The following is a 16256-nucleotide window of genomic DNA, read 5'->3' on the forward strand; positions in this document are numbered from 1 at the left end:
TTTACTCATACATGAGTAAAAAGATAAAAGTTTACCCATTTTGTCCTCTGACACTTTCTTGTTCCATTCTAATCTGAGGCCAATGGAGTGACAAGCTGTGGAGTAACTTTCCTTTCTGGGGCTAGATGAACTCTTAACTCTTCACCTAGCTGTGACTGACCCCCCCCACACACACACACTCACACACGCACCTGCTCCAAATAATCACACAGACTGACAGCCCAAGGCCAAACCTGCTGTAAATCTGCCTCAACACAGTGCACAGCATACCGCATACACATTGGCAGTAGCATGTCTCAACAAATACAATCCTGAAAAAGACTTAAGAGTTTTATTTTCATCTCTGACTTATTTATCTTACAATTTCATTCTGTTAGGATTTCTTAATGTAGTCCTAAAGTAGTAAACTCATTGAACAAGCATTAGACATTTCTGGATTGATGAGTACCTTTAAGTTGTGGTCTTATCTTTCTTCATTCTGGTTTTTAGAATCACTTGTAAAAGTATGGAAGACTCAAAAGAGGGGTGTTCACACAGGAAGTGACTTGAAAGTGACGTGGGAGCCTGAGACCTTCAGAAGTCAATGACTCATCTGTCATTCAAGGGACTCCACGTGAAATATCTGCAATGAGAAGTGAGCAGTTCTAAGTTAAACTTTCATCAAGTTTGAGGTGAGCAATTTAAGGATTGGGGTTGTCTACATGACTATGTAACAGACTGGGATAACCTAGCAGACAGTTTGACACACTCTCAAATAAAGAATGAGTTAGCTGCATCAGCTAGAACCAAATGTAACTAGCTGTCCCACAGTGACCCTCAAAATATTCCAGTCGTCAGATTTTTGACATACATATATGTACATATATACACAACAAAGATATAGAGAATGATTAGTGAATCGTTAGTGACTGCCAAATTCAGAACAATACTGAAAGGAAAGTGTTAAACTCTAAAGAGCCTCAGTTATTTCTACCATCTGCTGAACTGACGGCCTAGGGGATTATTTGTTTTGATGCCAGTGTCCCCATAGTGATAGTTTTGTATTTACATAGCGCGTGGCTAGTGTTTGACTTGTGTTACTATCTATTTCCTCCTCTCAAACTCCTTTTAATAAAGCCAAATTATAAAGTTGTGTAGGAAACAGAAAAACCACATAATACTGCAAAGCACCCCAGTATTTAAACCAACCAATAAATAAGTAAACAAAACTTTCATTTCGTTTCTCTGTGCACTGCTAAGATCCTGTTGACACTGTGGCTGTTTGAGAAAAACTGCTGTGATTTTGTCTGTATTTACAAATAAAATTATCAGGCCAAGAGGCAGTCAGTAAACCGATTGGATAGTGGGGTTTTGGGATGGCCTTAAATGAAAGATTGCAGACAGTGAGTACATAGTCTTTGCTGCTCCCTCATCACAAGGGGTCACCACAGGAGGTAGCTCTGCTTGTTTTCATTTGTCAGTTTTACCCAGGATACCCTCCCTAAAAGAAACCTGAAGGGATGTGCACATCACTACACAGTGTAGCCACTTAAGTAAGAAAGGCAAACAGACAAAAAAATTGTACATTTCAAAGTATGTGTTAAATAAACTGGGTGGGCCTGGGGCATTCAGTCTGTCCAAACATGCAATTGACAGCTGAACCCCTGCAGTGCTTTTCTCTGCTGTGGTCCAGCCGTCTGGTCTCCACCTACAGGGGCACCCAAAAGCTATTCAAAGCTCTGTACCATCAGAACAGGACAGAGAATTAAAATGTCTGGGGTGATCGTGGCTCAAGAGTTGGCAGTTCACCTTGTAATTGGAAGGTTGCCGGTTCGAGCCCCAGCTCCGACATTCTCGATCGTTGTGTCCTTGGGCAAGACACTTCACCCGTTGCCTACTGGTGGTGGTCAGAGGGCCCGGTGGCGCCAGTATCCGGCAGCCTCGGCTCTGTCAGTGCGCCCCAGGGCAGCTGTGGCTACAATGTAGCTTGCCATCACCAGTGTGTGAATGTGTGGATGACTGATTGTAGTGTAAAGCGCTTTGGGGTCCTTAGGGACTAAGTAAAGTGCTATACAAATACAGGCCATTTACCATGTCTTTGGTGCTTTATCAACTACAAATGCATACAGCTTTGCTTAAGAAAATTACACACCAAAAAGAACTGAATGGAGATACTGGTGCAAAAGCAAAACATTCTGCTGAGCTGACTCATCATCACCGGTTTGTTATCAGTTTATATTCCTGAGCGTAAAAGCAGTGGCACTGCAGCTGCCACAGAAAAATGTGAAACTCTGTTACTTTCCATCAGAGCCACCACACACATACATGCACCGATACGGCAACGACACCAAAGGGAGACAATGCTACAAAAGGAGCCTGTTGTCACCTGGCAGGGTGGCCTGATGGTTACTCTGGGTGCCATAACATAGAGGTGACAGGCCGATCACAGCAGGTCAACACACTAAACTGAACCCAAGTGCACCAATGTGGAAGAGAGCGACATCTAAGGCCGGAGACAAACACTACATCACTAAAGAAAATAGAAAAGGGGAGAAATTTTCAATTGATCAACAAACTTGATTGCCCAAAAACCAGGCCGAGGCTGGATCACAGTAAGTGTTACTTATGAAGCCAAATCATGCATGTGAAAAGGGAAGGAACGAAAGAAAAACAGAAGAGAATGAAATACAGTTACTTAACACAACATTAAGTTTCCCAGGGTCCTGTGTCATTTGTAATTCATGCAGTGCACTGACCACAGCCTCACTCACTCCTGACATCCAACATGTCGCATCATTTTCAGGAACTGAGCCGGATAATTGCAATAACCCGACACTCTGTGACAGCCATACACTGACGTCTTTTTCTAGAATAACATGATTAATGAGTGATACAAAACCTGAGTAGCACATACATGTCATACTGTTGGTACCGTTTAGCTAAATGTTAGGAAGAACTACTTCTGTTGGCATTCATGAGTCTTAAACCTTCTTCTGTCAAACATGGAATAATGGCAAAATAAACTTTAAGACTCTTTTGGTCTTGAGTGACTCAAATGTGAAGGTTGCAAAAACCAAATGTCACAGCGATAATTGTCTCTGAAAGTCAGGCAGTGTGTCATCGTCCTCAACGGTCTGGGGTGTAAATCTTCATTCGGGAGCTCTTTCTTTTCCAAGCAGCCAACAACTGTGCTTCGATCTGACGGAGAGCTGAGCCTGCAGTGACATTCCTCACATTGCCAAGATGGACAAGGTATAGGGTCTACTGTCCAAACACACACACGCGGTCATCTCCTTGTCTTTCTGTCCCACCTGGGGTCCTCTGCAGCTTTGTGGGCTTAAGAAACAGAAACACACACCCCTCATTTTAAAATAACCTCTGTCTTGTTCCCTGCACTGCCGTCCTTGTTATGATAAGGAGTGTGTCTAAGATGTCCTGACTCACACGCACACGTAGACACTAATTCCCCACATGCTCTGGAACAGTGGCCTGAATAAGCAGAGTGTGGAGGGCTGAACATTGAGCAAGCGGCTGCAGGAATGCCAGCATGTCAAATGCAGCAACACATACTTACATACAGCAACCTGAACCGAGCAGCATTGTTCTGACAAGACACTGACAGCTGCTGTGAAATAAAGACAAAAAATAATCAGGACAGGAGACAGGGAAGAAGGAAAAACAGAAGAAAAAAAACAAGAAACGAGAGTGCAAAATGGACTGAAAGTGAAAACCCACTGTCGGCTCAGTAAAACATTAGAAATCATGAACTTACAGTAAAACGATCATATGCATATAAAGCTCTTTTATAATACATTTTACTTGATATTAGATCGGCATTACATAATTTTGTAACACAGGCCTCTTATATTATCCAATACATCAATAAACAAACCAATAAATAAGAAAAATATAATAATACAGAACTGCAATTTTTCCACACAGAAGATTAAAAAATTATTGTCATAAATTTGGTGATGATGAAATCTTGGGGAAAATGTGTCATATGATTTGTTATTCCATGTGTGTGCGCCAAACTACACTTGACCTATTAGCTCAGTTCCTGGAGGCTTGGAAGTTGGACATGATGGGAATTACTGGGATGAGTTAAGTGTTTATATAAATTAACTGTGGTGTAATTGAGCCTATTGCACTGAATATAAATACATAAATAAATAAATAAAAGTACATTTGAAATGTCAGCTCTTGTTTTGTTTTTTTTAATCTCCAGCCAGAATGGAATGGAGAAATCAAAACCAATCAAAACGAAACTTTTTTTGGTTAATCACAGCCTTATGAACCGTTTCTGATGGAAGGAAAGAGTGAGAGAGGCTTTACAAAAGGGAGGGGGATTACAAACACAGGACGAAGAGCACGGATTAGCGAAGGAGGATGAAGGCATTTAGTTTCACAGCTAAAGGTGTCAGCTGTGAATATTTAATGTCAGCATTTTCTCTTGTTTCTATTCATGTTAATTTACTCATCTGCTCTCATTTCACTTAGCCTGCCAGCTCCATTTACACTACAGAAGCATTTCATATGGCTAATATAGGATCCATATGGCCCCAGCCTTGTGATTTGTGGGCTTAAAAAGAAGTGTGCCTCTAGGTTAAAACTGGATATGCATGCATTTGAATTCAGGAGCGACATACTTACACTGAATCGATGGATATGAATAAAATAGCCAGTGCTCTGAAGCTAAACACTACATTGGCTGTCACACAAAATAACTTTAAAACTCCTGAATGCAAACAACACAACAAAACTGAGCAATAATGACAACATGAAATAATAAAACTCATAAAATAATGTTACAAACAATAAAGGGTAGCTCTCCTCCTCTTGCTTGCTTAAGGTGGTGAGTAGTCTTGTTTAGAACATGACTGCTTACATGTATTGTATAAAAGCTTGGCAGCTGAACACATCTATCCCATCCATCAAGGCTTTAGTCACATACTTTCTAGAATAGCATGATAAGGGTTTACTACCATTTCTCCACTGTAAGCCTGCACTTCAGCTAGATCTGTATTTGATGACACCATGCTTCCTCTTCAAGTATCTCGTGCTACAAAATTACAAATTCAATGAAACAATAAACTGCCCATATAGCACATAAGTAGCATCCGTTCCACTAACAAGCACACCCATGAAAGCATACCACTCTCAAGCTCTGCTTTACATGTGTAAATTTAGAGAATCTAGTAATGATACTGACTTGTATCTACCGTGAAAACTGAGACATTTGAAGTCACGCACATACACACAACTTAACTTATGAGTATGTTCCACAGAGACATGGGCATTCACACACTAAAGTGTACATTCGGTGTGCATAAATACCTTGTATAAAAGTATTTTTCAGATACACTGTGACAGCTCACTGTTGCGTGTGATTGAATCTTTAGCCACTAAAGTTACACTGAAGCATTGTATCTGTGACCCACAGAGAGTGGGGGAGAATTGGCTGCATTGTCTTGGCAGCAGACACAAGACATGACATGATGACAGATTACTTTGTGTGCGCATGAACGGAAGAGAGAAAACAAGAAGTTGTGCAGTTATTTATGTTAGTTATGTCCTTAGCAAGAATTTCAGTCAAGCATGTTGCATATACGTGTACTTAAGTAGCCAGCGTGCAATTGGCTTTCTGCCATAACAGTATTCCATAAAAATCTCGGTAAACAAAAAACGGAGCACATTGTTGAAAAATTGAGGTGAAAAAGTTCCGCTGCAGATTACAATAACAATGCCTTAGCCGATGCAATTCTACGGTGTTTGGAAAGTTTATAGAAGGTTACTGACAATTTCTGTACTTCTACAAGCTACTATGCAACCCACTTCAGTTCCTTTTTTCATACTGTCATGAGTTCATCTGTGTCACAACTGTTGTCACTGATGCCTGCACTGATCTGTGCTGTAACTCTCTCTGCTTTTTCGGGTTTCTGAGCATAGTGGACAAAGTAATTATTTAATTCCCTTTAATTTGTAAGTCTGCTCACTTACAAAGAGATGCACAGAGTTACATAAAAGCTGTGAATGGATTTGCATATCATAGTGAGAAAAAATTATTTGATCCTCTAGCGAAAATTCTGGCTTCCAAAGATTGGCACACGGATTACAATCAATTAATCAATCAATCGATTACTGATAATCCTGGTTTCAGCTTGTTATCTTTTAAACCACACCCTTCTACAGAATCAGTTTCTTCCAGAAGACTAAAGAGCTGTCAAAGGACATCGGGGACAAGACTGTAGACTGGAATGGGCTACAAAATCATCAGCAAGAAGCTTGGTGGCAGCTAATGCAATTATTTATAAATGGAAGAAATATAAAACGGCCATCAGCCTCATGGGGTGAGGATGATTATAAGAAAGGTGGTGGCTCAGCCTGAAACTACACGGGAGGAGCTTGTTAATGATCTGAATGCAGCTGGCACCAGAAACAACACTGGTAACATACTACAGAAATCTTACAGTGCCTGCAAGGTCTCCTTGCTCAAGAAGGCACACGTACAGGCTCGTCCTGAGTTTGCCATCCAAATGAGTCAGAGAAGGGTTTGGAGAAAGTGCTGTGGTCAAATGAAACCAAAATCCAGCTCTTTATTTGCCCATTGTGCACCAAGATGGAAAAAATATTTCTTTAACAGCTGGGTAGTGGCATGAAAATAACTTAACGTGACATATTAGACTTCATCAAGTACAGGAGAACATAAAACAACCACGCTGTCGCAAGCATTTACATAAAATAGAAAACTGCAAGTCACAATTGGGTTTCAAGTTTCAAGTGCTTTCATGCTTTTAAAGTTCTAGTTTTTGCTCCTGTTTGACTCAAAATCTTGTGAGACTGAATAAAGTTGAAAAACACCTTCAGCTTTATTCCTGGCATAAAAACGAATTGTGAAAATTTCCTGATTTTCCTTGCTTCCTCCTCAGGGTTTTGTCACTGCGTTAATCCAGTGCAGAAATTCTGACCTACAATAAAACAAAACAAAACAAAACAGAAAAAACTCAATAAAAGTGCTTGTTGGCGGCGTCTATTTTATATCTATATTTGGAATAAAATCTTCTGCTTTCAGTTCCCTGCTTAGGATGATAGACGTGCATAAACACCCACGCAAACTGTCAAGAACCTATGTTGAGTAACAGAACTTTCAGCTGTTTCATATCTCATCTTATATGTAAACACGGCCTGTTGACTTGCATTCATACTTACACTGTAATGTCATCGTTGCAGTAAATATTTTTTGCTATAAGTTGGTATGTTGCTTGCTGAGCAAAAGTACTTGTATATATTCCAATGTCTTTGTTTGTGTGTCTTTGGTGAGTACTGGATGAATAAGTTCACAGTAAGGATGTCAGGAGTATATTTGGTTCTTTCCACTGCTATATATTAGTCAGCTTGGCCTATCAAAAAGAGGGAAGTATGGCTATGTTTATAAATCCCCATGTATGTGTTTTTGTATGTCTGTGTATTTATTAGTCACTTTCTGACCAGTTGGTCTTGGCCAAGCAGTGGTCTGCAAACAGCTCACCATCGAGACATAAGAGCGAAAAACTCCAAATGTCGACATGTGCAATATGTTTGATCAGAACTGCTGCGTCATAACCTGGCAGAGTTAATGATGGGAAAAGCAGGCCGATAAAATTGCGTTATGAGTCATAGCTGAAGTGAAAATACGATCCCAAAATCACCCCCATGTGATAATTACCGACATTCTAATTACTCAGTTTGCCGTAACTTTAACAACAGTCACCAGCATAGCAGTAGCAAAGTAAAGGAACAGCTTTGTGGACCTTTTCTCATGTAATTAAATTTTTACTTGTAGCATGAATTGTGTTTTATTAATAAAAAGGAACACATACACAACATGAGACAGAGTACGGAAAATAGAAAAATGCAAACAAGAAGAAAAGCAAAATATTATATTATAGGAAAACTTTACACACTTTTTGTTGCTGTAAGGATATTTAAGAGCCGGTATGAATATACATATATTACCACAAACTCAATACAGTGGATGCAGTCACATCCAAAGGAAACAAGAGATGATTTTTAGTCTTGCTGTTTAAACAAAAAAATCCAACAGAACAGAAAAACAGCAGCATGTAGGAAATGGAAATGTCTGCTATTTTAAGACAGTCACATTAAAAATAGAAAATATATGTACCCAGTATTTTTGCAGAACTTATGACAACTTTTTTTTTAGCAAGAACTTTTTTAAAAAAAGTAATTACGACTTAAAAATAAAGCTTATTGTTAACTCTCAAATTGAAAAAAAGCAAATGCATGGAGGAATGCAACCGTCCATGACTTCAAGTTTTTTATGCAAATATCAAGTGCATAAAAATTGAAATGTGGATACCACAGAAACCTTAGAATCCCAGCTAAATGCTCACATATACCGCTAGGGTTAACTATCAAACACAGGGGAAAAACATTCACAGCAACTCGTAAAAATTATATTGAGGATAGTTTTATTTCAGCCTGATTTAACAGTTTGGCAAATTACACATCCACCATGCTTTAACCTACCTGTGCAAGCTGCATTTTAACAAACCTCCGTCCCTGCTTGTCTTTCTTGTAAGTCTTGCTGATGTCCTATTTGTGTCAGGCTTATTGTGTTTGATGGCTGGGGAGTTTCAAGGATATTACCATACCTTTAAATATAAATTACTGCAAATGGCAATAAGAATTTTCTTTTGACTATAATGGACCTAGCTGATTTCTTTTCATAAGAAAAAAAGGGAATGTGTAGAGCTTTACATATATAGATTATTTTAAAAGTGATGTATGGAGTGGTAACCTGGCCCTTTAACTTTGTAGTTAATGTAAAATAAATTGTTTCTTTAGACCAAATTTTCTTCTTGCATGTTAAGGCAAAGGAAAAAGAGCTTTGTGCTAGCATGCGTGCCCTCATCCAGGCACACACTATTCATTGGACCGTCAACCTCAACAGATCCCCTGACACATGCATAAACTATGTCAGCACTTATTACTTTGTTTCATTAAGTCAGATTCCTTGAAATTGTTCGTCTGCCTGCTTATCGATCCAGCTTATTGGTTCTACTTACACTTGCACCTCTATCAGCTGATTTCAGATTGTGCACCGGAACCTCAGTTTCCGTCTCTTTATGTTTTTAAAGTGGAGTCACGATCACTTTAAAGCCTCTTTGCAATGTTTTTTTTTCTTAATCTTTGCTTTGTGCTCTCGGCCTTGTGTTCATACTTATGTGCTAAGAGAAAGATGATATGTGTCTCCTTATTAGGATAGGAATTTCTGTTGGTTGTTGTGTGGGACTGTAGCCTATAAGTTTTTATATTGGTAATTATGAGACAATGAGTAACAACAACAACAACAACAACAACAACAACGCGAAAGTAATGTAACAAGTACTATAACAAATGACTTTCTCCTGGGAGTAATTAAGTAACATTCCTTTTAAGAAAAAATGTTTTGTGTAACATTTGTAATACATTATTACGTTTGGATAATTACACTGACCACACAGCATGCAAATAATTTGCACAAATGTGATGTCTGATACACTAGTTCACAATGGTGGTGAACCCAATGAGAATTGATAATAGAATTGATTCAATTAGTGATATCTCGAACGGAATTCTTATTAATTCCCATTTCTAACTCATGCATAAGCTTGTATTAATATCAAGGCCCACAAGTGCGCATATATGAGCATCTGTGTGCACTTAGATTAGTACAACTCAGCCATGCAGTGTGCATGGGTATTGTGTGCAGAGCCAGAGTGTGCAACATGCAAGTTCATTTATTACAAAGGTAGTAAATTAACAACTTTAAATGCCTTAAATGATCCCTATAGAGCCAAACTCTGATGTTGTTGCTGGACAGTCCAAACATCAGGCTTGGTGAGAAAACATGACAATACAATTAAAATGCGTTTAGCTGCAGGACACACAGACCTCGAAATGAATGCTGGTGATTCTTATCTGTTAAAAAATAAAATTTTTGTACCATTCTTTTTGCATATTCCTAAAATGTGTGAGTTTTTTTGTCTTGTCCGTCAGCCTTATCACCAAAGCTGAATCATAGCCAAAATAAACTCAAAGTTTTCAGTACCTTGATATTAATCATCTCACACGTATTTAACAATTTTGTGGTGGAGGACTACAAGGAGACAAAAGATGAAGTGGGATTTCTGGGGCAAAAACTAAATTGCACGTGTGATAGTTGCTAATAAATGAGATATATAATTAACTGCAGCCTTTAAAAAAGAGCTCTAAAACTAACCTAATTGCCTGCATGGCATTTCTAGCTACATCCAAGTGGCATTCGTCAACAAAGATAAAGTATTGTGTTATTTACTCAAGATTGTATAAACAAATTTTATATATGCACATAACTCTAAATTAACCTCCTAAGACCCGAACTCTTTCATGGCATGCATTTTTAATTTTTCTTTGCTATTTGGGTTGATTGGGACCTAAAGAATGTAAAAACAAAGATTTACCAGATTTTTTTTTTTTACCTCATTTTTGTTTTTTCAGAAAAATGAGATCCACATATGAGGACATTTGTTTCAAATTTTGATAGAACAGTGGCAGTATAATGTCCTCGTAAGTGGATATCAGGCCCTTGTAGAGAAAAATTAAGTATTTTGGTCTAGACGTCCCAAAACGTGATGTCCACATATGTGGACACCAGGTCCTAGGAGGTTAAAGCCAAACATTTCAGTACTTTGCAACCTTTGAAGTCTTTTAAGCACAACTTCCTTGGGTTAAATAAATCTTACAATGTGGTTATGTCTTTAACTTAAGTCTATTCTGGTAATACTACCTTTACAATATACACCATCTTCAACTGAGAACAAGAAGATTCAAAATAACATAGTAGAGAAAATGAGCAGATGTATTGCACATATCGACAGTTAGGTAACTACAAAAGAAAAAGGAAGTGTTAATGCTCTACGTGGCTGGAATTCACTCTCTCAGGGGAAAAAAGTCAAAGCAACTCCAGCTGCTGAGCAACAGCTGCTCACATAAAATCTATCTTAAAAACCATAAAAATGAAATAATTGAAACCAAGTTTAAAATATATGACGACTCAAATGAGTACTTATGTGCATTTAGTGCAATGCTTTATGGATCTCTGAAGTTTGGATAATCAACTTAAAAGATAACCAGACTGGCTTAAAACAGATGTCTTTACTGGCATTTACTATGTGACTCATGGCTGTGATCCACATCTTGATAATTACCAGTTACAGGTTTGCTTCTCTCCAAAGCTGATGAAATGTAAAAATATGTGTTTACAGTCACTTTATTAGTTACACTGCCAGTCTTGGGTTGGACCCCCTTTTGCCTTCTCAGATTTAGTAAGGTGCTGGAAACATCCCTGACAGATTTTGGTGCATACTGACATGATAACATCACTAGTTGCTAGAAATTTCATGTAAATCTTACATGTGCAGCTTTGTTGCCACCACATCTCAAACGTGTCGTGCTGTACTGAGATCTGTGGAGGCCATTTAAGTACAGTGAACATACTGTCACATTCAAGATATCAGTTTTGACATGAGCTTTGTGATATGTTGTGTCAGTGAGTATAAAGAAATGGACGTGGTCATTAGTAATCTTCAGGTGGGCTGTGGTAGACATTGACAAAGCATTTTCATCTGCTTTTTCAGACATTTTTTTTTTGTTGCCATATGCAGGAAAATTCCAGTAGCTCAGCGGTTTCTTTGTTCAGATTAGAGACCAAGGCATTCAGGAACCAAAAACCATTCCAGGTTCAAAGTCATTTAAAAAAGAAAGTCATCGTTCTTCCCCATTCTGATTCTTTGCTTTGAACTTCAGCAGATAATCTTAAGACTGCATACTTCCCAAAATTAACTGAGATGCCGTCATGTGCTGTAAAAATACAATGGCCACAGTAAAAAATGGCAAATAGTGTAATTCTCTAAATAAAACTGTACAGATTTTCCTAAGCAGTATGTTCTTCTTAGATGTTATCATGAACAGGAGCCTATCCCTGGAGCCTATTTCAGGTACCATAGAGAGGTGGGGTACACCCTGGACAGGCCACCAGTCTGTTGCAAGGCTAAGATATATAAACAGACAACCATTCACACCATGGGCAATTTAGAAGCACCAATTAACCTAACCCCACTAATTGCAATGTCTTCGGACTGTGGCAGGAAGCCGGAGAGAACCTGTGCAAACATGGGGAGACTATGCAAACTCTAGTTGGAGTTCAACTCAGAACCTTCTTGTTGGGAAGTAGCAGTGCTAATCACTACGCCACTGTACTACTCCAATCCCTATTCCAGCATTTGAATGCTAAAATTCACAAGGAAAGAAAGAAATTTGAAAGAAAACACTGCAAGGAAAACTTTAACTTTAACAACAAACTGGTGGCAACCAAATCTTTCACATAGTTCAAAAAGGATTTCCAAACCTTTTCACGTTTTGTGTATTTCAATATATAGTGACGTACGCTATTCCTTTCGGTGGAAGGCTAGCCGTTCTTTGTTTTATCCAGTTCATAACACATAGTCTATGAGTTTGTTGCCACATACTTCCCCATATTTGCTGGCCAAGTAAGCCATAAATTTGTTGGTGCAAGACCCCATTCTTGTCCACCTGCAATATCCCTTTACAACATATACATTTTCATGACATTATGAAGAAACAGATGCAGACTGATCGTTATTTTATTAGTGAAGAAATCGGAAATTTGTGCACTGCTACTGAATCAACATGAATGTTGGTTGATTAATATTTTTCATAAATGTTATATAACACACAATAATTGAAATGTTTCGTCTAATGAATTTCATACAATGAATATGTTTGTGCTGTTAGTGCATAGCAACGGGCTGTTTTTAATCAGGTCTAGCAGGTTGATATGTAAAGGGGGTTGCTGCAGTGAAAGGGCTCAGTCAGCAATCAGACCACACACACGCACATACATATGAACAGCAATCTGACTTCCTCTGTTCAGTCCACTATCTCTCTTGGCTTCCTGCGTATCTGACAAAATAAGTGAAAAACATTCACTTTCAACATACTTTCACTTCAGCTTCCTAAAATCTCTTGGGTGCTGAACAAGCTTGCAATATACAGAGAGAAAGAAAGATAGCATGGGAAAGAGGAATTAAAAAGAGATGGTTCATTATTACTCTGCAAAACCATATTCGGTATGCTCTGCACATCATTTACCCAGAGAAAAGTTCAGGCTGAAGATTTCCTTTAAATGGTAAATGGCCTCCACTTGTGTAGCGCTTCCTAATTGTACTGCTTCTTTATTCACCCATTCATGCTTAAATATTTAGTGGTGACTGAGCTGCAATAAAAGACATTGACCTGGCATTGGGTTTCAGTGTCTTGCCCAAGACCCTTTGGCAACTCAGTGATGTGACAACCTGCTTCACCACATAAACCATGGGTGCTCCATTTTAAAAGTTACATTCATGAACCAAAGAATCTTTTAAATGCAAACACATTTAAAAGCTAAAGTTATTGGAACTTTAATCTGGTAAATTTAGCATTTAATTGGGAAAGAAATTATGTGAATATGAAGTTGATTTCATAGATTTAGCAGTAGTGTTGCAAACATCAGCCAGACAATTTCATAAGCTATTGTGGTGAGACATACCTAAAATTCCTAATAGCAGACACCTTGTGTCTGTCTAGTGCTCACAGGTTTCCCTGTCATCATGTTCCAGTCTGACCAGACTCATGCCATTCTTTAAACCACTGAAAGATACAAAATAAAGTGTGTTGTTGGGGTTTCTACTAGAGATGGCACGATACCACTTTTTTATGTCCGATACCGATACCGATATCATAAATTTGGATATCTGCCGATACCGATATGAATCCGATATAGTGTTTTTTAATCAACAAAACTGTTTTTTAAAATATCTTGCTGCATTTTGCAAGTCTGCAAGTTCATACTCAAGTTTAAAACAACAACTACACTAAAGCTATTCTGTTATACCTGTATACAAAAAAAATATTTCATAGTTCAGCAATACTGATCAATCTAATAAACTTAGACCTACACCATCCTCCCTATTCTGGTATTTTAAAGAGTACTTAGCGTAAATATTAAGCAACCTAACTAATAGGGTTCCAACTCCCAGCAACAACAAAAATAAATAAATAAAAAATAGGGAACCACCCCTCACGCTCCACCTCATGATGCTTAATCAACGTAATCAACCTTAATTTGATGCAGTGTGAAAAAAAATGCACAGAAATCAATTATTTTTCAAGAAATATTAAATAGATTCAACATCTTTCTTCAACAAAATTGCAGACTGCACAGATGGTACCTTCCCAAAGGAAAAAGTACTATAGCTTACTAGGGTATATATATTAGACTTAATAGTCACTATATACAGTAATTGACTTCTATTCATTTCACATCAAATTAAAACTTTGGGTGTCAGATAATTATTTATTAAAAGCTAGACATTTTAAATGAGAATAAGAAAGAAAAGTATGTCTTTGTGCCCCCTTTTCCCAGTTAATGCCCTATCGGCCCCCCTGGCTAAACTTTGCTAGATCCGCCCCTGCACAGTTACCAGCCGTCAGCTACGTAGAAAAAGATCCTGGTGTAGAAAGTAATATTAAATAAATTGTAACAACAGCTTATCAAGCTTAAACGCGCTGCTGTTGTTCAGCCGCTGGTTTGCTCTTTCTGGCGCAAAGTGGACCAAAAACAAACAAGAGATACTCATGACAGAAAAGCCGATCAGCTGATCATTAGCAGTTTCACGATTGAAGTAGCAGCCGGAGAGGGAGAGGCAGTCGCTCGTTAAGCTTAACGTGGGAATGCTTTACAAACATTCAGAGATGGACTTACACACTTGCTTTACTTCTCTCGGGGATAACTTTGTCGGAGATGAAATGCCAGGTTGCTAGCGAAGCTCCAAATGCTATCCAGACCACCGACAGGTCCCGCATGCCACAGCTGCTCTATCACGTGATGCATACTGCTCCGACGTTCTGAGGCGAGTTACGGCGTGTTGCAAGTTTTGTGAGGTGCTTTCGTGATATTTAATGGATCGGATTACATTTTTTATTTTTCTCCGATATCCGATCCAGTAATTTAGGTCAGTATCGGACCGATACCGATACGTAATATCGGATCGGTCCATCTCTAGTTTCTACTTCAATGAACATGTATGAGAAGCACCAAGCATTATGACACATAAGTACTCTGTTCTAATTATTGTACATCTGTTCTTCTTACGCAAATGGCTTCTTTTATAAAATTCCTTATTAATCACTTGCACCCACGCCTCATTGGCGAATAAAGATATCTCACTGAAAAGTGTCTGCTTAATGTTACTGAATTCTGATTTGACTGTGTTGTTTTAGATCCCTTCTTTTGCAAAGTGCAGAGTACTACAGTGGCACGTGCAGCAGGGTGACAAGACCCCACACTGAGAACAAAATGACAGTGCACAGAATAAAATAAAGATAGGACTGGGCACACAACAAATATACATCACCGTTCATAGCAGAGCGGTAAGTAAACAGTCAGGAAACAATAAAAGTGAAGCAATGACTGGACCGCTTTACCACACGGTTGTTATCACAATGGGATCCATATGACAGCGCTCTGATGGGCACGTCAGTTACTGCAAGAGTTGCAAAAAGATGAAAGAAAGAAAAGTAATATCTTTGTTGTCCAAACTGTTTTTCAGCGTTCTGAAGGGGGACTGTGCTTTCACTTTCACTGTTAACACCAAACCTGCGACACAAATTGGAATTGATTTTGTCCAACAAATCAGCAATTTATTAAGAGGAATGTTGATAGAATTTTATGCAAATTACATGTGCAAAGAAGTTATTTTATCCAACGCGTCCCCAAACTCAACAGTCATATCACAAACACACCAGACTTGTCTGGAACTTTTGCTTTCGCTTCACTTTCTGCTTGGTTCAATTTAGGGACTGAAAAACTGTGATTTTTCTCTTATTCACACAATTTCTAAAAATCACCCATGGTTTATAATAAGAGCTTGTACGACCAGTCTGTGGGGAAACACAGTCTGTTATCCAATGTGCAGTTAACAAGAAAACACAGAGCAATTTTTGGTTCATGCTGTTTTGTCCTCAGATCCTAGAAAATATCTAACCTACGATTGAACCCCCAAAAATAACTTGTATCATGCAATATGCAATATAACAGCTATGTAATTCTGAAATAACTGAACCTGTATTGTCTACTCTAGGCCTAATGTCAATTGAAAATAGTAGCTGTTCATTAAAATTAAAATTTGGCCATT

The sequence above is a fragment of the Copadichromis virginalis genome, linkage group LG11 (genome assembly GCF_057382275.1).
Source record: "Copadichromis virginalis isolate Kocher_CV1m ecotype Utaka linkage group LG11, C_Virginalis_male_GT1.1, whole genome shotgun sequence".
Classification (NCBI taxonomy): domain Eukaryota; kingdom Metazoa; phylum Chordata; class Actinopteri; order Cichliformes; family Cichlidae; genus Copadichromis; species Copadichromis virginalis.